This window comes from Neodiprion pinetum, chromosome 1 (genome assembly GCF_021155775.2).
Source record: "Neodiprion pinetum isolate iyNeoPine1 chromosome 1, iyNeoPine1.2, whole genome shotgun sequence".
Classification (NCBI taxonomy): domain Eukaryota; kingdom Metazoa; phylum Arthropoda; class Insecta; order Hymenoptera; family Diprionidae; genus Neodiprion; species Neodiprion pinetum.
In genome coordinates, this window is record NC_060232.1 from 6914185 (window position 1) to 6937713 (window position 23529).

The 23529-nt window shown below is 39.6% G+C and overlaps 1 protein-coding gene across 4 annotated transcripts in view; it reads left to right on the top strand.

Moving 5' to 3' along the window:
* LOC124221013 (uncharacterized) overlaps nucleotides 1-23529 on the top strand; it is a 58085-nt gene that overhangs the window by 2100 nt on the left and 32456 nt on the right. The window contains exons 1-3 of one of the 4 annotated variants that reach the window (XM_046630593.2): nucleotides 6631-6728; nucleotides 8455-8716; nucleotides 22956-23012. The gene's annotated coding sequence lies outside the window, so the exon portion shown is untranslated. Of the gene's footprint in view, nucleotides 1-6630; nucleotides 6729-8454; nucleotides 8717-20382; nucleotides 20685-22955; nucleotides 23013-23529 lie in introns of those variants that run through there. The other 3 variants (XM_069133366.1, XM_046630602.2, XM_046630613.2) reach the window with 3 other exon arrangements.

Genomic DNA, 23529 nt, shown 5'->3' on the forward strand with positions numbered 1-23529 from the left:
GTCTCCTTTTGGAACAACGATCAGACCATTCGCGAACTGGAGTATTTCCATGCGTTGAAATATTGATCCTTGTTTATATGAGGTCAGTGACGCATGTTTGCCGCGATTTCTCGCATCGCTCCCTCCTAATGTCATAAAAACTTGCAACACTGACATGTCTGACTGACAACGAGTCAGCGGTGCTCGAAACTCTAAACCTTCGTTCAATTTCGGACTACATCGGAGCTGTGAATGTTTATCGGTTTCAAATACCTTTCTCATTCTTTCAAATTAAAATGCAATTCAGTCGGGATGCGAAATCCAAAAATCCAATCCCCCGCCTCACCCCCATTCTTCACGTTAACGAATGTAATTATTTATCATCCTAGCAGAAATGATGCTCTCCGATATTTCATAGACGAGAAACGAACTTTTTCCAAACACACTGGCAAGAACATTGCGCAACCTTGTTATCTCTATTTACTTTGATCAATATCATCCACTTTTGCCTCGCCGTTATTTTCTCGCAATAAAAGCAACATGTGTCGGACTTATTAGATGTCTGAGCCCTTTGACCCCGTAAACTGTAAGGTACTATTCCGGAGATAGTCGAGGCATGAGTAATTAAAGAGAAAGGTTATCCCTCTAAGAGAGCTTTTCCTTTGAGTCAGAGCTTGGAGTTAATTAAATACAAAAAGCTCAGCCAATCAATTTCGTAGATCCGAACCCTTGGAAGAGCAGTAAAAAAATTGTTACTTTTGTAAAAACTGAATGAATAGCTACAAATAAACAGGATAGCGTATGAGCAGAGTTCAACAACTACTTTGAAGATTGTTTATTTCCATTGAATTTCCATTTGACAGCGGGCGTGGATTTACTGCCCATTATCCATCGTCTGCTTTCATTCCATGGAAAGTTTGGCTAATCGAATGTAAATTAGAAATGCCGGAGGAGAAGGAAGAAGAAACGGATAAAAGGGGGAGAATTGACTGCGATAAAAACTCACCCAGTCGGAAGGAGAGGCTTATGTACGTATATATACATACATAAAATATATAAATGGCCGGTAAATAAATGGGGAATCTGAAAGCGTTTTCAAATTCCTCCTACGTAGGCGCTGAGTCCCTAAGTTCACGGTAAATTGTCTCTGACAGCCCTGCGCACACACCCTCGAATACCTGTATTTTTTTTTCCCAGCCAAAACCCAAATTTAGCTGAGTAGCCGAGCGAAAATTTCATCATCAAATCAATTTTGTACCTTCAAGGATGTTCGAGTTTTTCAAATTTTTTTATACATACAAGACTGGCGAACTGGATAATTAGTTTTCACCCCTTTTCGCTATTTAATCATCAGTGCACCTCCCTTTGCAAGCGACCGTAACACTCTTTTCTCTACTGCGAACACACGTCAAAGGGTTCGCAAAATTTCAACGCACCAGTTCCGAGTCGTCGCGTTAATATAACACAGTGTAACAATTTCCGTCACAATGCAGAGCGACCATTACGGGATGAACTAATTCGCTGTCTGCTGTGGTCGGAACGAACACTGCCGATTTCAATTTGTCAAGCTGATAATGAACCGTGAATAGTGAGGCTTGACCATGGGCCATGTGGTCAGGCTATACGGACATCGTGATGGATGACCCTCAACGCGGCAGAACGATAACGGACATTTTGATATCGTTGACTGCTTGAGAACGGAGTTTTTTCTCTAAAAATTTCTATAATTAGTACGAGGACGAGTTTTTCGGTGTTTTCTTTTTTTTTTATCAAGCCTAAAAAACACGTCAGCCTTAACGCAAAAATAACATTTACACGATTCGAGGGTAGTAACGAGAATAGGGGTTGTCGAGGAATTTTTTGCACCGCTGATACGTGAAACACACTGCAGAAAATTGTCGAGTATAGCTCGGCGAGCCGTGGAAAATCAGCTTCTCTGTACGAGGATTACTCTGTACCCTTTTGGTTTGTTGGTGTTTGTTTCTTTTTTCATTTTTTTTTACACTGAAACAAAATTTCACCTTCCAATACCGGATACTCGGTGTTGTAATATTTACTTTCACTGACCCGTGACATGCGAATCTTAAGAACAAAAGTTACCTAAGTAAACTTCACCGGAGCTCCTGGGATTATTACGAACCTAATGAAATTGCAAAATTTTGCTCCTCTGACAAAACCTAGGTAGCAATTTATAGCCTCTAACGAAGAAACAATTTCTCGGTCTGCACCCAGCTGATATAATACGCACAAAATGACAACGGAACTCCCCGAGGGATGCCGCAACTTTTAATTAGAATGTATGTACTGCGGACAGGAGAGAAGTCTACTCTCCACGATGAAAACGAGGCTTCCAGACCTTTATACGCACCCGTAAACCGAACCGGAAGTCTGCAACGGATTTTTGTGACGTAAAGTCTAAAACCGTGCCCCAGCAAGTATATCGAATAACCCTCGATGACTGTGGTGCTAATTTCATGGGTGAATGTGCTTCTTACAATTAGATGAGAGACGCAATCGCTTCTTTGACTATCACCGGCGCTCAATCACGGTAGGTGTATTACATTTTCACACGTATCTTGATTTATTATCACTTTCAAAATCCGCCCAGGTCATATACAATTCATGCTACGATTTTTACCAACAGCACTTTTCACAAGGAATTAATTCTGTGTTCAGAATATTATCCGTATATAATATATCAGGTTGGATTTTTTTTTAACTTTATTTTTCTCTTTTATATACGTACCTTTCAAAAAGTTAATTATTATAACAATAATTGAAGTGTCAATTGGAGAGAGAGAGAGAGAGAAACAGAGAAAAGAAACGATGTGAGATGAGCAATTTTCGAAGAACTTGCAAATTTCCAAGCTGTTGAAAATCAACTTTTTGGCATTAACGCCGTGAGAAAGTACCGTAAGTATAATGTGTCTCACGACGTGTACCTTTCTTGCGAAACAAAAAAAAAAACGGCAGTTCAAGGCGCTAAGAGCGGCCTCTCGTCTTCTTAACTCTTGGTACACGCGCGATGTTCAAAATTATTAAGTTAGTAAGAGCGAAGCAACGGTGCGCAGCGAAGTTGGCACTCAAGTTGAGACGCTGTTATCGCTCCTTCATTTTCTCTCCGAGGACATTTTCCGCTCCCTTGTTTCAGTCCGTATCTGTTTGCGTCTCGACAGCTATAGCTGTATCCATATTCCTCTCTTCTCTCCAGACGTGCAGAGTGTTTCGAGCAAAATGAGAAACGTTTTAAATACGAGCTTCCCTCGACCCTCAACAATCAATATCTCGCTCCGCTCGCGACTTCCGACAAGTAGAAAGTTCCGTCCGAAATGCGCTCCGAAACGCGCTCGTAAGCAGCTCGAGAGAAAGCTTTGCGCCGGTAAAAACGGACGTTGCTTTTACATTTTTAATCTTTTTTACAACTAAGCCTCAGCTATCAAAGGCCGCAAAGTTTGTACTTTGCAATTAAGCCGATTGTGGTGCGCCGCAGAGCGTGAAAATAGTCAGAAACGGGGGAGCCGCGTGTACAAAGCTCCGCGGGTAATATGCGATGATGCGAGAGGAGCAGCTAACAATAAGTTAAAGCGAGGCTACAACTGTTCTCGAAACACGGTCACTCGCTGCTGAATACTGTCGTCATCCAATTCTTGCAGGCTCGATTCTGTCATCACAAATTTGTGATCAATTATGTCAGGAATCACCGGCTGAATTTCAACCGAGTTGGAAAATCTTTGCGTTATGCATACGCACATTATTTTATCCATAAATTTCTGGGAAGTAACCATTTCGAAAAGAGTGGAAATCCTCCATCAAATTTATCACTTATCCACGACCCGTGCGTGACGTATACCAATTTATATCGGCGTGCATGAATCCCCAAAAATTTATGTTGAGAAATATTTTATTAGTTTTAACGACTAAGAAATTTAAAATAATTTCATATCGTTACATCTGTAACGATTTGTATATTATTGAAATTATAAAAAAATCTTGTACAAACAACCATTCGTTGTACATAATAACAGTTGACGACACTACGTTTTCCAGTTTCTTGAACATTAAATTTGTTTGTTCGGTTCACTGAATTTTTTTCAGTCTTGACTTTAACAATAATTTATTCTTGGAGCAGCGTTGAATTAAGGGAATAGTTATAAAATAATACAATACGAATTGACGTATTAAAAAATAATGGCAAAACATACTAGAATTTTTAGTTACAACTGTAAACCTCAGTTTCATTTTATGATACCGTGAAAAATATATTTTGCGATTATCGTGTTAAATGAAAACAGAGAACTGTACATATAATAGCCATAAATAGAATTTTCACTCTGTGTGGTATTTACTTTCAGGGTAGAAATGAAAAAATTTATTGTTCTAAGGTTGATCATTCTCTGGAATGAAATTTCCATTCGATCGAACAACCTTCGGAGGAATGAAATTTATTCAAAAATATGCACGAATTGAACAGTGCTTTTACAATCGATCGGGGACGGGTCACATTATTTCAAGTCACAAATGCCGCTCCGTAGGAACAAAAAAGGACGAAAAAAACAAACAAACTGGTCGCCACGACGATGGCTTGGTTTCTATATCTTCGCTGCGGCGGCTTGCACCTGCACGACAAGTTGTCCAGGGGTGAATAGCCGAAGCCAAAAATCGATCCAGTCGACTTGGACGTTAAACAGCAAGTCGGAATTGGCTTTTCCACCCCCCCTAGTCGTGCAGACAGAAACGGGTATAATTTAGCATAATCGAACTTGGCTGTTGTTCGCGTTTTTTTTTTTATCCGCGTGTCGTTTCAGACATCATTCAAAGACATTCTTTCCATCTCTGTTTTTATTGGTTAATATAGTCAAACGATGGACTCAGAAAACGGAGGATAAAAAATTACGCTGGTACGATTTTAACGAACTTATTATATAATAATGTATGTATTCTGTGTAGGCATCGTGAATGAGAGCGAAGTGAAATTTCATACACGTTTTATCGCTTTAAGTATGCTCTCTCTGATTCTCCAAGGGAGAGAAAATGGGCGATTCTTACTGCCTTTTCAGAGTCTCGGCCTGTGCAGCAGGTAATTTGATTTTTGAAATTGGCCGGTACATAGAATTCCGAACAATTGGATCACCCGCAGGGGGAAGGATTCTCAGCCTTTTCGAGACGCAATTTTTATTCAAATCACCAGATCCGTGACGCTCTGTACATGTGTATGCTTGTATAAAGCGCGAGCTTTTCTCTCTCCCTTTTCATCCCATCGAATCCGCCTGTAATCTCTGTTCGTAATTTATATACATATATATTTATTGACACGCTAAAATTAGCGATTAATTAATATTATATCCACAGTCAAGGAGAGAAGCCTTTCAGGCGAGTAAACCTCGCTTGAAGTTTTTTTCTTTCTTTCGCTTTCTTTTTTCTACGTCAACGACGAAGTTTATCAACCCGTTACCAACGCGACACGCGGACTTTTTCTTTCAATCCATGATCGATGTCTGTCACATAAAGTTTCATTTTACCAGCTCGAGTCAGACGCGTATCAGACTGTATCGACGGAAAATAATCGGTTATTCGATAAAATATATAGCTATTCTTTTCTCTGTTTTTACCGCTTCTACTTCGCCATTTTGCATGTCATGCATATGTAAACTCAACAATACACGTAAGCTCGTACATTTTTGCTACCTACTCGAAAATATTCGCATATAAACCACCAGAATGAAGCAAAAACAATACAGAAGAAAGATGGTGGCAACATTGAATCGAGAATTTAGAGTCAGACGTTCTTACGTATTACTACGTAAAATGGACGTGATACTTTTAGTAATCCAACAATTTTGTAATGCTTTCATGCGAAAATCTTTACGCGCGTCAAGTATGCAGGTATTATCAATCTTCATCTAACGTCAATAATAATGAAACCATCGAACAGATCATTAAAATATCAGAAATCCGCTTCAATAGTAACAGTACATATGTATATATTATTCTTTCGCATAAAAAACGTTCTCCAGAATTAACAAATTCAACAAAATATGCATAATACATTTCTAACAAGTACATTAATCGCGTACAGTATAATTTTTTATACAAACTTGTTTCTGCTAAGATGTCACAAATGTTAACAGTTCAGTCATTGAAATTTTGCATAATTATAAAAAGTATATAATCTGAAGTGAATCAGGGATTAAAATTAATACACACGTAAGCTTGTAAAAATTACAATAATTAATAATAATAAATGAAATTATCATCTCTGCAACAGTTATAGAAGATCTGATTCGAATATGGGTTGTTTTTCCATACCTACAGTTGAATATTTTCCCTCTGAACGGATTTCGAGAAATAATATATACCCGTATACGTTCGTACGGCAAAATTTCAGCGAAGCAACACGTGAAAACCGTCCGGGGAGAGAGAGAATCCGGTGACTCCTGAGGGATCTTCCCCCTCCCCCTTTCCCCTTCCAACGCCGAGCCCGGTACCCCCGGTAAACGTAACTACGGACAGACGAAGAGACAGAAGTACGCGGTGCGTAGCGGTTGCGTGCGGGGGTGGGTCAATGACGGTGGGCGGGGGTGGGAGAGGGGTCTGAGAGGGGCGGAGGGGGGCGCCGGGACGCCGACAAGCTCGCAGTATCGTCTCGACCACCGTCGCTGTTCACGTGCCGGCGTCGCAGCGTGCTTATTCCTCTCGGATATCGCGCTGTCAATTATTTCGAAAAATATTGTTACAGAACGAGAGTCGAGGTGAATGATAGAGAGAAAGTGTGTAAGAGAGAGAGAGAGAGAGAGAGAGAGAGAGAGAAAGAGAGAGAATGGGGGGGGGGGGAGACAGAAAACGGGAAGGAATTCATTTGCGCCAAAATTCATCGATCGAAGTTAGTAGAGGTTGAAAGTCTTTATAATTTTTCGAAAACGGAAGTATTGAACTTGTGAGGTATTTTTTATTTTTTTTTTCTTAGTCTTCTTGTTTTTGGCGGTTAATCGTATTGTGAATATAACATATATACATATATATAGAGTATACGAGGTGGAAAAAGAAAACACACGTTGTATTTATTTACATTCGTTGTATTTATTGTGTTACAGGGGATAGACGAGTTTCCAACGTCACTGACCTAGGTATTAATAACGCACGCACGCATTTTTCTTGTAGTTGTTTTTTTTTCTTTGTTTCTCTTTTACGTAGTTGTTAGTATATTCTGTGTCGAACGTTGTTTCATCAACCTCACTCTTAGCTACAGGACTCTGCGTTGTTTGCTATTTCCAAGGTCAATTACGCGGGGATAGGAAAATTGACGTCCTGTAATCCCTTTTCGTCCCTTGATACGCTCGTGTTGCGATGGGTCAAGGTGCGATTATTACAATGACGCGTAGCTGACGTCAGATTTTATTAAATTTTCTCATCCTGAATAAGAGAGGAAGAAGAAGAAGAAGAAAAAGAAGAAGAATAAATACCTCCCTGCTCTACTTTCATTTTGCAGGTTGAATCATTTTTCACAATCCATCTCTCTTTCTCTCTCCCACTCTGATACACGAGAGTTTGTCTACTCTGGCGAACCGTGTAATTATTTGTTTCATTTTCTCGAAACAAACACTCTGACCCCCTGAGGGAAACAACCCGCGGCTATAATTTCGTAATGTTTAGAAGGGTTCTCTGCCCCTTCGGGAGTTTTCAATCCGTGTAATAATTTCTGTTCTATTCAACTGTTGTACGTGAGAAAAAACCGACTTAAAATTACCGAATACGTACGATGGCCGATACATCAATCAATGGAAGACAGCCGCTACGGGAACCCGCAATTCAAGTAGCTACGGCCGAGAATGACAATAAATTTTACGACACAGATGCTCGAGCAAATATGCGAAAATTAACATTCTCAGTCGTACCCATCAATCGAATTATCGAATCGGTTATTGACGGTTAGTTTTATGAGAATGAAATATTCACTTGATATTGAAAGAATAAAAACAAGCGATTTTTGCAATTCGGCTAAATATGCGAAATTTGATAGCGTGGAAATTTTTACTTCTCATCGAAATAAATTTCAGAATCAATCGCGCGATTGCTATAAAATTAGCTGTCCACCTTGCTCTTAGATTTTGGCTGATTCTTGTTTCCTAATTCTTGTTTCTTTCTGGCCCTGCAAGAAGCTGAGCGTTAAGATTGGCGTTACGAATCGAGTTTACGCTAAGCGATTTGGATTCTCGTCGGGAGGCAAGGAGGGGGGGATTCAGTAGGGTGCGAAATATCGTTCGACGTATCCAGTGTGACATGAACCGATCTCGGCTGGAGTGTCTAGCTGCGGATCGTATAAGTTTGGCTAGAATTTCGTGACATCGATTTCTCTCTCGCCACCTACGTTAAATGATTCGATTTTCTTTCATCCACCTCGTTCGACGTAAGGCAAAAAGTAAACTTGTGCGTTGTACAGTGAAAACGGGTGTGTAAGTTTCACCGAATAATTTCCAGACGCGGTATAATCTGTATGAATAAAATATACATCCGACATTATCGAGTGTGAGAGATTGACTTTCTCTGTAAAGCGTGATAAGAGAAACGGTCAAAACGTTGATGAAACCATTTCTGTAAAAACGAGACGACTATTTTCGTTAATTTATTCCGATAGAACGGGGACTAAACTTGTTGTGTATTGTAAATCTTTCCTGGAGCTTGAAGAGAAATGTAAGCTGCGCGAGGAAGGAAGAACTGCTCCTGCAACCGCATCTGATCGGTAAGTCCCGCTGTGCATGTTTAAAAAAAAAGCTTCCTCTCAATAACGCAAAATCTCAGTTATATCGCGTATACGATGAAGATAGCAGCAGAAACAGAGTTCAGGTTTTATTGACGCGTTGAAAAGATCCGTTCAATATTTCCTCTCTCGCTCTCTCTCCTTTTCCGCAGAGCTATACTTACGTTCCGAATGAATTTGCGTCAAATTTTAGCCTCGGTTTAACCTGCGCGTCAAGCATGGAGAGCTTAAAACTGTGAGTCGTAAATTATGTTGAAACTATTTTCTGAGAAACCAGAAGGCGAGGATCAGGTCTTCGGATTTGTTTATCATAACGCAACGGTTGCTCAGAAATTTGCCAAGCTCAGAGACTCTATAATTTGCATCCAAGAGACGACGGCCAACTTTCGACCGGGTAGCAACACACCCTTAGAGTTAATTTTCGAAGATCAAGATACCACCAAGTTTCGGTCTACGGGGAATAGGAGAAATCAGAGAGCCTTATTCGTGTTTAATCCATCTTCATTTCGACAAACGGTAGATAGATTCGAGGAATAAATCATTGCTGCCTATACGGCGAAATCGGTCTTGTAAACAAGTCGAACTTTGCGTTGGTAAACACGAGACGAAATTTTCGAGACCTTCAACTCAAATATTCGCGACAAGTATCGATGTGCAGGTTCGAGCGTTTGAACCGCTATTTTATACCCGTAATACCTCAGCTTCACGGTTATATCGGCTCGATGCATGCAACAGTTTTACGCGAGATGTGGTGAAGTGACGAGATGCTCTTCATAAGGTCGGAGGGAAATGTCATATCTAACTGCAACGGAGTTTGTGTTCACCCTCCTCGATGGAGAATTTACTGCGGTATTTTTCCCCTTCAAACACCGTCGCTATAATGCAATATAATCACTAGCAGTGGAAAGTGTGCGGATATAATCAGACCGGCTCGCTCACATCGGCGCGCCGAAGGCTGACAGAAGCCAGGCTTTACTACTGATGTTCGACATTTTGGTAGTTTTTTCTTCTCTTGTTTTCCGACCACCTATTCGAAATGTAACCGTGCGTTGGCTTTAAAGCGAATCTTCAAAGCGGGATGAAAATGGCAACCCTGAGTTGCCAGTTTTCTGAAATCTGTTTTCCATTTATTTTATTCTGTTTTTTTAATTGTGTTCCGATGCTCCAGCCTACGCAATTTCTACTTTTTAGCCCTTCCCTGTTACGAGCCCACTGTTTGATTGACGCGTAACATTTTTCACTTGAAATAACGAGCAATCAGGTTTGCAGGAAAGCCGCTTAACTGAGATTATCTGGGGTTACGATTTTTCAAGGGTATAACAGGCGACTGAATTTCAGACTAAAAATAAACCAAAAACGTGAAGGTTTCAAATTTTATATGCTCCGACTTTTATCATGTTTCCCGGTGTTTTTTTGAACGAATGAGAATCAATTGAGAAAATTTTGTTTATATTAATTATTAATTATTATATTAAAGATTCGATAGATAAAAATCGGGTTTTATGAAATGCCTGAAATTAAAAACTTTTTTTTTACCCTCCAATTCACATCCGCCAATTTCTTTCCCTGACGTGTCCGTTTTTCAGGGTATGGCAATTCCCCGGTCAAACAAAAGGGAAAAAGGTGTGACGCGCTTTGTGACTCTCCGAGTATAAACGTCAAATTCACGAGCGTCTGTGCATGAATGCGTAAATAGAAAAGTATCTACACAAACGTTGGACAGGTGTATAAAATTTGTGTCGTCGCGTGGGTTTAAAGGAACGAGATAAACGAGAAAAGCGGAACGAACAAGGAAATAATAAAACAAGAGAGAGAAGTAATTTGACGAACGTATATTAAAATTGTAAATTTAATATTATACCGTTGGCGACAAAACACTGTGAAAAAATTACTTTCTACATGACGACGTATACCATCACATATCGAAGATACGTGTACCTAAGGACATAATTTTTTAGGAAAAGGTTTCACATTCCGCCCCGCACCCACCTGCGTCTAATATTTCCAGAATGTGCGTCACATTAACGTGATTACCGTAACCGTTCGCAAAACGGAGATCACGAACCGCTGCTTAGTAACAGACATCCTTGATCTCCCCCTCGACTAGGCGTTAATTTTTTCAACCTCCCCCAGTTTCGCACAACGTGCCGATCCTGCACTCGCTCATTTAGCTGTAAGCGGAGTCTGAAGACTTGATGACGCGAGGAGCTTCCAGAGCTCCCCGTGAGAATTAGTGGATACACCCATTTGTCTTGTGGAAATTCGAACAGCCCTTTCGAAGTTTCAAACAGAGTCTATTTGCGGAGCGTTCAACGCAAGAGGCGGGTAAGCGTGTACCTGCGTACCTTCGAGCTTTGCGAAGAAGGGTCAAGGTTCGAAGAGGGTTCCTTACAGCCGTGCTTTGCGCTCGTACACATAATCCGCGCATGAATTTATTATACCGGCAGCATTTCCTTCGTCAAGCGGATATCAAGTCAGACGAGAACGTGGGTTTTACTCAGTACTTATGGGAAATTATCGGAGAGAGCGTTAATTAAATTGTATTGATTGAGTGGGCGGGTCCGGGAAAGCGAATTCGTACAAGAGCGCAAGGAAGTTGAAGATAGTATTTTTCAATCGAATGAAAAATTCCGAGAAGGACTGCAGCGAAGTATGCAATAGACGCGTGCACGGAGACCGGAAAGACGTGTTGCTTACGAGTTTGCTCGAGCGTAGAATCTTGAAAGGAACTTTAAAGCTCGAAATAAACCCTTCGCGAACGCGTATGGAAAAGCGGCACACCCGCGACTGTAGATCTATACGCACGTTACATCGGCGCTTCTCTCTCCTCGCCTTCTCTATTTTTCACATCTGAATGTGTACCGTACAGTGGCTCACGGGATGAATTCATCTGGGACATGGGAATGACGCTATTCCCTTTGTGCGAGAATACACTGCTGCGTTTCATCCAGAAGATAAATTCTAGACTGAGAAACTGAATTCTCTCACGATTTTACCCGCACGCAAAATGGTCGGAATTATTTAACCGAAATGAAGATGTTATGGAACTTGGGGAAAATAATATAACGCGAAACGGGACGGTCGGATTGAGGTTTAAAAAATTTAATTACATTCGGGACAAAGTTAACGCTGCTTACGCTACGTGAATGGGGTCGAAATGACCCCGCGGTATGATCGCCGTAAATTTCATATGAAAAACACGCAAAATAATCTGTTTTGATACAAGATGAATAATTAAATATTGTAAAAATCGTTAATTCATTCTTTTTCCAAAAATTCACTCACTCCAATGAATACCTTTTTTCATCTCGCAGTGTCTACATATTTGTTTTTTCTTAAATATTTGTGCCTTGAAAGCCAGTCAATCAATTTCCAGGTGAAAATATTGAAAATTCAGTGAGTTACGATTCTTTGAATCGAATGATACACTTTCCGATACTTGGTTGTTTCTTGAATCTTTTTTTTTTTTTTTAATATTCAAAATTTCATTTTGCTAAAGACAACTAATTTGCCTTGAAATACCACAGTTTAAGAGCATCTCAGAATTTTTTCAAATCATTCAAACCGATGTCTCCGTTTCTACGCAATGACTTTTGATGTGGGGTATCCGGTGACCCCGGTGTGACACCAGTTTTATACGCAGGAGGTTAATAACTTTTACGAGATTACACCACTGGTTTAAACATTTAAATGCCAAAATTACACCATTGTTCCAATTTTTTTTATGCCAATTAGGGTGAAATCATCGTTCGTTAGCGGTTTCTCCCTGAAAAAGGTCCTGAAATGATTTTTTGACGGCGTTAACGCATCCCGTTACAAAAGATGAGCTTATTCATTACAAGCTATAGCGATAATTGGGCAACATCGGAGAAAGCTCATCTCAGCCAATTTGTAGAGAATTGGTTAACGAACAGAATGAGCTGTCAGTAATGAAAATTGGAGGAGCGATGTTGTTTCTTTTGGCGTGGAACGAGAAAGAAAATAACGAAAACAAATTACACGATTATTTAATCTGACGAGCTTTTTCACCCCAAAATTAAACTTTTGATCATAGTTGACCGTTTTCTCCTCCAATACTCTTTTACCGAGTCTGTACGTCCAATCCATCTTCAATTGAGAGAGTGAAGATCAATGCACCGAAGCTTTTGCTGCACCGTTAATATCAATCAGGCGCTTCAAATCACGAGGGTGGAAAAGTGGCTGCACTTTTATCCGGTGCCCGAGAGTTAACTCGGCGTTGACGTTGACGGTGCGGAAAAGATCGAAGGATGCAGGAGCTCCTTCCTTGCGGAAGGATATGGAGTGGATGGGATGTCGATCCCGATTCCCATTAGCGCCGGGTTCGCCCCCATTCGGAATCAGTCCCACTTGAACCAACCTCTGAAATACAATCCTGCGGACCGATTACCAAACTGTGATTCAAGGGCCATTTTAAACCTCAAACACGACCATCTCACCGGCCCTAATTGGATTAATACTCGAGTTGATCCTCGCGATGAGGGTGAAGGACGAAGTCAGGGGATGAAGACTAGAGGACGAAGAAAAGAGGAGAAAGAATTGCTGGAAATAAGCTCGTGTGGCTTTTGTCCCGGCGATTATGATCGGGGTTTTTCACATCCATTCATGACGACACCCTCACAATAACTAACGACGAGTCCTGCGCCTTTTTGAGGCGTTGCTAAAAAGCTCCGGTCCGCGTATAATCGCGTCTAAGCATGAAGGCGAAGCTCGGCACGTATTCCAAAGTCCGTGTCGCCTGTTGAATTCCAAGACCCTACTTAACTTTTCCACTGTTAAAAAATGGGTAGTTCAATACGAAAATATGCCTGGATGAAATTCGCGAGCCCTTATATTTCGGTTTACATGACGTACAGTCAGATTTTAACAATGTATGTATCCAATCTCGATTTTCCCAAACTCTCCGATATGGGGAATAGATTCTCAAAATATTAATTAATCGCAACAGTTCAAACTTGTACAGTATTATTTTTTCGTCATTTGGAACAATACTTTCGACTTGAATTTCCAAAATACAGATATTCGATTTTTTTTTATGCAGTCTAAGGTATATAGTATCTCTACGAATAAGGAGTGAGCAAACTGCGGGAGCGAAAAAGTTGTTCACTGCTATCAATCAGGCACAGACTCGGCTTTTGTCCTTGCGCGAGTGAGAAGAAAGAGAAAATTGAAATTCTACAGGACGACGTCATTGAAAGGGAATGGTTCCGTCCCCGCGTCTTTATGGGAGGACCCACTTTACTCACTTTCGCTAACTTAGTCCGCACCTTCTTACGCGCCTGCCTGCCTATCCGTCGTCGGTACGTAAGCTCCGAGTGACTAAGTTTTCCTTGCAAGCACGGAGATTGAAACGGAGATAATATTTTTCGTCCTCAATTTCCCCCGCGTTACTGTTTATCGATTCGTTTCAATTCGGTCTCGCGAGTGTCGAATAATTCCTCATTTCGACCTCAGCAGCTTCAGAGTTGACAGAAGCACCATCCGGAACCCCGCAGGATGTAGCCTTGGCCCTAATCCCAAAGCCCTCGAGCAACAGCGCGACCTTACGTGTGTATAATGTAAACCGGCTACGAGGCATGACGAGAATTGAAAATTCCATACTCGAATAATTATACGAGTATTTCTGAAGAAGGACCATCGTTTAAATTTCCACAACACCGAGGAGCGCTGCTTTAATCACGAATTCTGCCCTCTCTTCTTCGTAAAATAAATCACTCTCTGCGATCCGGGCGGAATATCTGTGAGATATGACCTTGGAGCATAATCAGACGAACCCGAATTCTATTTCGTCTTCTTTTCTTCCGTGGGCAGGATATACCGAAGCAAATTACGCCGAATTTCTTACCTTTGCTTAATTTTCTCGCCCATAATTTTTCTCGGCATGTATTCACCGTTGCCAGATTATTTTACGCCCCATTGATTGTTGTTGTTTTTATTATTATTGTTACACGCGAGTATCAATGTATGCGTGTAACACGTTACGTATGGAAAGTTACGGGAACGCAAACATGTTCTTCTAGTTTCCCTAGCCGGCCGAAATATCGTGGCTTTCGGAAAGGAGTGGAACAAAGGAATCCGCAAGGTCCTTTGACCCGAGGATTACATTCCGAAGTATCGCTTGCCGGTGTCCAATTAACGGGAAACACCGTTTCTCCTCTCGAAATCGCCCCGTAACACTGCTTCTGAGTGTTCGATATTTAAGGGGATGTTGGGAAACGTGATTCGGAGTCAAACCTTGCGGAAATTAGGTGTATCAGCGGTAAGCCTCGGGGATGAAAAAGTTTTAATTAAAAGTTCGATTCTTTCTCTGTTCTGTGTTAACATTTTTCTAAGCATTAAAGTTATACCTATACGCATACCTAATTTATTTACTAATTTATTTACTATAATATATACCGAATTTATGTACTAAATGAGATTGAAAAAATTTGTGGAATTACAAGTCTTCGGTTAAAAGTTAGGAAAAGAGTAAAACGCCTTTCCAAAAAACGCTGAGAACGTTATTTTCCTACTATGCAATAAAAATGTATTTGTGCGAACGAAAATGAGACAAGTTAAGATATCGATAATTCGAGGAAAGGTTAGATAATCAGAACGTTCAAAATTATTAAACTCTGGTATTTTCCATACGATTCTATTTTTTTCGAGCTTATTTCATCCACTTGAAAAATCTTTACAAATATTTCGAAAAACATTCAAGAAATCTAGCATTACAGTGTAGTTACAATGTGGAGATGCAATTTTTGATGGAAATGTATTGCGCCGTACCTACGCAAATCTGTTTTTATGCTTGTACATTTCCATCTCTGGAAATATGGTGAATAAAAAAAAACCGAAAATCCCTAGAGAGTCTGATGAAGAACAACAGAGTTTGATAATTTGAAAGGTTCCAAACATAAAACGTTATCATAATTCGTAGTATCCGAATTTGTTCAAATTCATTTCTCGTACTTGGCAAAAATTTTGAAAATTACTATCATTGCTTGATTTTTTTTTTTTATTTTTTTTTTTCTTAACGGTTTTCTTTTCACCCAACCTTAGATTCGAACTTCAGACCAATTTACACTCAATACCAGAATCACAAAACAATTCTCCCCGTCGACTTGCTTGTCAGTAAGATCGTTCTCCTCGTTAAACTTTCCTTACATATTAAACGAACGATGCAGAGTCGAGCAGTGCGCGCATGAATACGTAAACACGTTTCAAGCAAACCTAACTCTGTGCATGCGGAAAATACCCTTAACGCTAAGTGGGTCGTAGTAACATTTCGGCATCGGTGGCTGGGTGAGAGCTTTGCGAGGTGTGTTCAAGGTGGGCGTAAAGGCACAACATAGGAGTATAAGAAGCGGATTCGCAATATTCCATCAAACACGCGCTTCAACCTACGTAGGTATGTAGGTTGATAGGTATAGGTACCATAAAGTATATGCCCGCCGTACTCCGGCGACAATTCTGCAGGAAAAGGTAAATTGAAGAAAGCGAGAAACTTCGCCTCGGATTTCAAATTAATTTATCTTCTGTAATATCGCAAATTGCTTTCTACGTTTTTTCCTCTGGCTCGGGGAAAAAGGACAAATACCTATACTGATCGATATTATACTCTTCGGTATTCTAGAATTAGCACTCTCCCATCCCTGCGCATGTATCATATATTATACATATGGAAGTGTGAATGGAAAATTCGACACGAATCCGACGAACGTCTGAGCCTCAACGTTTCTAATTTTGATTAAAAAAAATTTCTGCGATTCTCCCAACTACGAAACGGTGACCTAAATTTTTTCAGATTTTTTATTTAACTGGTGAATTAGTTGCAAATATTTGGAATAATTTTGAAAAGGACCTTTTTTCGAACCATGATAACCCGATTTTTCCATTTTTTTTTTTTTTTTCTTTCGCAGAGCTTTTATTTTCTATTTTGTTTCTTACGATGTAACACTTTGTTCGAACGGTCTTAAAATTTCCGAATAATTCTCAACACTTTTAAACAATGCTTTAGTTGATCAAAAAAATTCAAAGTGATAAATAAAATAGAAGTGATAAGAGTCAGACGTTGGTTGGGTTCGCATGAAATTCACCGTATACATCGATGTAAAAGTTTAATGCTGGATGCTTCCGCTCGTGAATTTTGACCTTCCATATTTGTACGCACCAGATTCAAGCCTGGTCCGAAAAGAGACAAGTCTCGTCAATACTCGTCTGTTCCGCTGAATTTCACCAAAGATATTTGTCAATATAAAAGGATTTCTTTGGTGTTATACCATCATATAAGGCACCGAAACCAGCGAAACGGATATTTTCTTCCCTAAAAATTCGGTAACCGATCGATGGATCGCCGTCTTATTATATCGCCCGCGTTACGATCTAACAATTCGCGTTTTTTGTCCCCCTACTTTGTTACCTCGGAGCTCTTAACGGGCAGGATAAAAAAAAATTCAAAGAATTTCTCTTGCAGGCTCCGATGACGTAAGGAAGGAAAAATAATTATTAACCTCGGCTATTCTATGTATTTTCATTAAAAAACCGGAGTTTCGCGCCCATTTTTCTAGATTCCAAAGGCGAAAAACGAAACTGTGAATAGCCGTTGCGTAGGTGTACCTGCACATTTACAGCTTCTTTATTTCTCCATACCTTATGAATTATTGCCAAAGTTACGACGACACATCCCCAGAGTTTCGTCCTCATGCTTTCGCGGGGGAAATGATACATCGCGGATGAGACATACCGCAAAAGATGCCACGCTTCAGCCACCCGGTTTTTATGTATTAATATATAAATGTACGCGGATATTTATATACGTTTATACACCATAAATAACGCGAAACTTTTCTTCCCCCATGAAGCGAAAGCAATACCCATAGATCTGTAGGTTCGTATCGAGCTGTGTTTCGTCGAATACGTATGCTTCAATATCCCGCAAGCTATACACATATTTGTTCTGCAAGATTCAGCCTTCCGTATAGTTGTTTTTGCATCGTTGCAATATTTTGTTTAATTTTTTATTCTTTCTTGGTTTTTTCATTTGCCTGGTTTCTTTTTTCCCTTAATTTTTCAGCCTTTGATCGTTACGTACCTCCACCTACTTCGATAAGCCAAGACAGTAGAAAAGTCAGAAGTTGACGGCCGTTGCCGATCGTGCTTATCGGCCGTGAATAATTCTTGATAAAATGGTCGGAAAGTTGGAAGATAATTAGGAAATTTTTCCTGCGTTAAGAAAAATAACGACGATGGGCACGTATACCTTTGGTTTTTATTCTCTTCGTTTTATTTTTTTCCGTCTCACTTTTCAAATACCATCACGGATATAAAGAAGAAACACGGGTTTTCTTACGCAGCTTAAAGTCTTCTCAGTCCGGAAGGAAATGCCTGCCGGCATGCGGTGGTGACGAGAAGACGGAAATATCCCTGTTCAAACAACCCTAAGGGTTTACGGTGAGAAAAGTTTGATTTTCACGATTCGGAGGGTTTAATGTGTTATATAGGTGTATTATACGTCGAGATACACGTATGTATATTGTATATACTATATAGGGTATTCCACGTGAAATTTGGAACCCATGTAGGTACCTCACCTCCTTCGATTTTCATAATTTTTTAGTATAAGGTTGCAATTGACGCAAAAGGGTCTCGGAATTTTTTTCAAATATTTTTTAGCCACCAGTGAAATTTAAAGAAATGGAAAAGCTAATTCCAAAACATCATTTTTTTTCTTTAATCTGATAACATTCACACTGATTTTGTGATTTAAATAATGATTTTTAAGCATTACACGATAATGGGATCTCAATATTTATAATTTTTTTCGCAAGGTTTGAGTGTTTTCATGTCGTAAGCGGAGTTTCTTTTTTTCACTTTTTTTTCATCCCTCGATCTAAATAGATTACAGGAAAAGCAAACACAATTCCGACATGGAAAAACTGAAAACTTTCGAAAAAAATAATCAAGATTGATATCTCATTGTCGAGAAGTGCTTAAAAGGTCATATTTCAAATCATAAAATCAGTGTGAATTTTTTTGGAATTGGATTGTCAATGTCTTGAAATTTCACTGGCGGGTAACAAAAATCTGAAAAACATTCCGAGATCCTTTTGGGTCGGTTCTAACATGGTGCTAAAAAATTATCATGGAATGCCCCCTATGTACTATACATACATATTACGTATGCACGTAAGGTGCGGGTTACGTCAAGCCTCGGTTGGCAAATTTTTCATTTAATTCTTTTCCTCCCTTTTTATATTCTTCCCCTCGTGTTCTTATTAGTTTCTTTTTTGGTCCCTTCCTCGGGTTGGACTCCCTCCTTTACTCTGTGTTTGAAATCGTCAATACCTCGAACCGTAATACCGACGCGTCACGTGCGGAGGAAGACACAAAAACGCGCCCATTATCCGCGTTTTCACATAAAATAAACCTGGTATCGTGCGTTTGCAATACCGATGCATGGATTCCGTGAACTGAAATTAGCTTGTTGGCTGCATGACGGAAAGATAAAATATCAACAACGGTATCCAACCAACTCAATTTTGTTTCGGAGTATTCTTTTTGCTGCCAGTTTTTTCGACGGTCATTACATACTCCTCAGCGGTATCAAAAATTCTCTGAACGGTACAGAATAACAAAAGGTGTTTAAAAAAAAAAAATGTTTAAAGAAAATAAAAATTTCACCGAAGGATATCACTTTACAGATTTTTTTAATATTTTTATTCAAACCGACCAACGGTATTGCGTCATCGTAGAAAACCGAAAAAACTCACTGTGACGTAGTTGATGTTTCCCCAAATTATATCTCGCTTTATTTTCGAAGAGGAAAATATTTATACGTGCCTCGCAAAGACGCGTTATATAAATTAATAAAGTACCGAAGTATCAGGAAAAGAAGTACGGTAAATAAAGCTGGTAAAAAATTACCATAATATTGTATCATGTATTATACCTATATACATGGATGTAATAATTTTGTCTGGCTCATTTTTCACACCGCGGTGTCACAGCGAAACCAATTCAATATCGGAATCTCAGCGTCGATTACTTTCAATGTTGTACATATATACATATATATATAATAAATGACAATTCAGCCGTCAAAGACCGTTTCGTATATCTCTCAGAGGTGGATCATTATTTGCTGCTTTTACTGCCGTTTGTTAAACGAGCCGCAAATTCGCGTCTCGTTGTAATTTTTTTCTTCTCTTCAATCACACCTCGAATACTGCTGAATCGTTTTGCTTATCGTGATGAATCTCCCTTCTTTAAGCTCGACGAAATTGAATGTGATTTGAAAAAATCGAGGCACTTTCCATCGTTCGCGTACTCGTTTGTTAATACAATATTACTCCTCGCATCCACATTTTCAACACTGGACGGTACGATTCGCGATTTTGTAGGTAAGTACACGTTGTTTTAAAAGCCATCCACTCTCGCTTAGTAATAATTTTGCGAACAGAGAACGGAGCCGAAGCGAGAAAATGGAGGGAGAGGCTGACTCACGTCGTTGATTTGGACCTCTTCCAAAATATTTGTGTATCAAGGTGTATAGGTATGTTTTACAAAGAACAGATACACCTGCAGCATTGTTTGGTGAACGCGTGTTTCTCGTTTCCATCTCACGGGTTCTTTTCCCCTCTGGAACGAGGCGAGAATCTCGAGTCGTTGATTTCTTTGTTAATTTCAGTATTCGTGCGCGTTTCGTCGTCGCTGCGACGTTATTTAAACAGTTATTAAAAATATATTTCCCACGTGTTCGCATCGCGTGTAACGAAATATCGATCCGTGGATTTACGTGGTCGGTTTTATTCTGTAATACGTACGTTATATACGCCTGACAATCTATCGCGACGTTATAAACTATCCGCCATTCGTGTAACTGCGGAGAAACGGGCAGAATTTCAACCAGGGTAACCGGAACTTCGACTCTTGAGCGACGCCGTACCCGACGGTGAGATATTTTCCACCTCGATTATCCGCGTCTACGTGTATATGATACTATATATCCATGTATGTATAATGTATATGTGTGCGGAGTGACGTCATTCTGTAAGTGACGCAAAGCGTCGTGTAAATAGTAGGAATATCCCAACCTTACTTTCCACACTCCAAGAATCTTCAACTTTGTTCAACCTCCTTAATTGATATTGGATTCGTTGTTCAGATAGGAGGTAGCGTTTTTTTTTTGGAGCAGAGGAATTGCTAGGATTGAAAAAAGAAATAAACAAATACTTAATCCGGGTGTAACTTTTGTGGACATTTTTCTCTCGTGCTATTTTATAATATACCATGAAACGGTGATCTTCAAATCACAATAATCGTGTACAGATTCCAAAGTTTATTATTCATGCAAGAATGTTGGAGTCACGTAGTACGTATAATCATGAATCGCGCTCAGAGGATTGCACTTTTTACCGTAAACAAAAAATAGATAAGTTCTTGCTACAGAGTGTATAATAATTTTAACCGATCTGAAAATCCGATATGTTTCGCTCTTCTCTTTCATTACGGTCACTCGTACTATATATTTTTGTAACAACTGGGAAAATTCGATGCTAGTGCAACTCTAAATTGATGCTAAGGCCTCGTTATTACACTGAGAAAATTTGATACGCTGTAAGACGAAAAGATTCAATTTTGCGATAGCAAAAGAATATAGCATTGACAACTGAAATCGCACTGTGTCACATTTCCTTCTTATGCGAATGATGAGTGAATAGTTATTGCAACGATAACTGATAGTTTACTATAATTCTTTATTACCTAAGTAATAACAGATAAAAATATAAAATTTTGACGCAGTGAGTGTAAGCTTGCTCAATGTTAGGTGTCATGGATATACGGTAAGAATAACCAAAAATAATCGATTATTTTTTCCCAGATTAATCAAGTATGATTGATTATTTCTCAACCTCGATTAATCGACCGACTCGATTATTTTTACTCCCATGAACGACGCGATACGATATCAATTTACATGATTAAACTATCGACTATTACCATTGTCTGACTTACCGAGTACTTATTTGATATAACAAGGGAAAGATAAACGAATATTTTCACCTGAAATTGAAAAATATTTTTAATTAAACAATAAATCATCAAAACAACTTTTCCGCTATTACGACTGCATTCCGAAATTTTCGTTTCAAATGCACCGTTTCAGAAATATGCGAAACGATCGATGAATCGATTGATCTATTAATTTTTACCCATTCAATCGAGTCGTGTTCGATTATTTTCTTCGACTCGATTAATCGACGCGTCGATCATTTTTAGCATAGTGACCATCGCTAGTATAAGGCGGATTGAAAATTACCGGGTAAAGGTCGAAGGTTGTAGGACGGTGGAGGAGTAAACGAAACGTGCGAGAGGTCAGCGAGTGCCACAGAGTAGTTACTACTCCAAAATTAGATCCCCGCGACCCATCCGTCGGCATAATTTCGCTCCTTGGGCTCTTTTGCTCGGCCAGTTGCATCATCCGTAAGGGTTTGATCAAAGTACCAGCAAATAAAATGCTACCGTTATTCTCCGTATCAAGGACTGCGCATTAAGTAAGATAAGGTACAAGGTAAGAAGCTTTGAATCGACCGTATATCGCATCCGAAAGTAAAGCGCAAAGTCGGTGAAAAATACGGAGGGAAAAAAAAACCGCCTCGTCTTACCTCCGAAAAGATCCTCGTATCCAAAGATGATTATTTTCTCTTCCATGCCTGTGTTTCAGCTGTTATTCTCCCGGAAAATTGGATTTCGAATTCCCGTCGTCTTTGATGGAGTTTTTAAACTCGCGGAGTAAAAATATAAACGACATGGTTCAACCCTGAGGCGTATTTTATACTTACATTGCGGTATAACGATGTTACAGTCGAGTGGAAAAGCGCTCGCTGCATAAACGTCTCGGTAAAATTCGTAAATCGCACGAGGATGTAACGATGGATACTTCGCTACCGGCGATTTTATCCACCGTCTACCTACCTATGCTTAGAAAAGTGTTGGAATTTTCGACTTGTGAAAGAAGTTTTTCACGCGGGGTGAATAAAATATACTCGGTACACCTACGTTATGCGGTGGTTTCTGTACACTTTTCTCCCTATGCGGTTATCTTTCTGTCTCTCCGAAAGGCTGCACGATGAATAAAAAGTTCAAAATTCACGTAACATACTTTCCCGATTTCCATTTTCTTTTATACATAAACTCAAATTCTGTATTCTATCAATTTCAGATTGGCTCTCGGCTGCTCAAGTATATACCCTCAGCCAATTTGTCCTCCGGACGAAAGGTAAGCTTCTTTGCTTGCGTGTTATTTGTACCGATAGATATAACAAGAGCATCGTACTCTCATCGCTCGAATCTATACTATACGTATAATGTGTCAGTTTGTTAGGCACAAGTGCTTGCAAATATGTATGCTGCGTGTTATGGACACCCATCTAGGGGCGGGGTTGAAATTCCGAATTTGAATAGTTACGACAGCGCTAAATTCCGAACTTTTGGTGGCGAAACTTGAAGTAGAGAAATCAAACTGTGAGGAAATATCGAAATTTCGAATGGTTCGACACTCGAAGCTCAAAGTTCCGAAACGATAAAATTTGTAATAGACAAAATGCCGAAAGGGCGTAACTCCGCCAAGTCAAAGTTCTGAAAGCGCGGAAATGAAGAAACTTTAAAATCTGAAACATCGAAATTCCGAATAATCGAAAATTTTCAGTTCGGTGAATTTCTGGTTTGGCAAGATTTTACCACTTTGATTTTTCGTTGTTTTGGATTTTCGATATTTTTACGTCCGGAATCCTGGT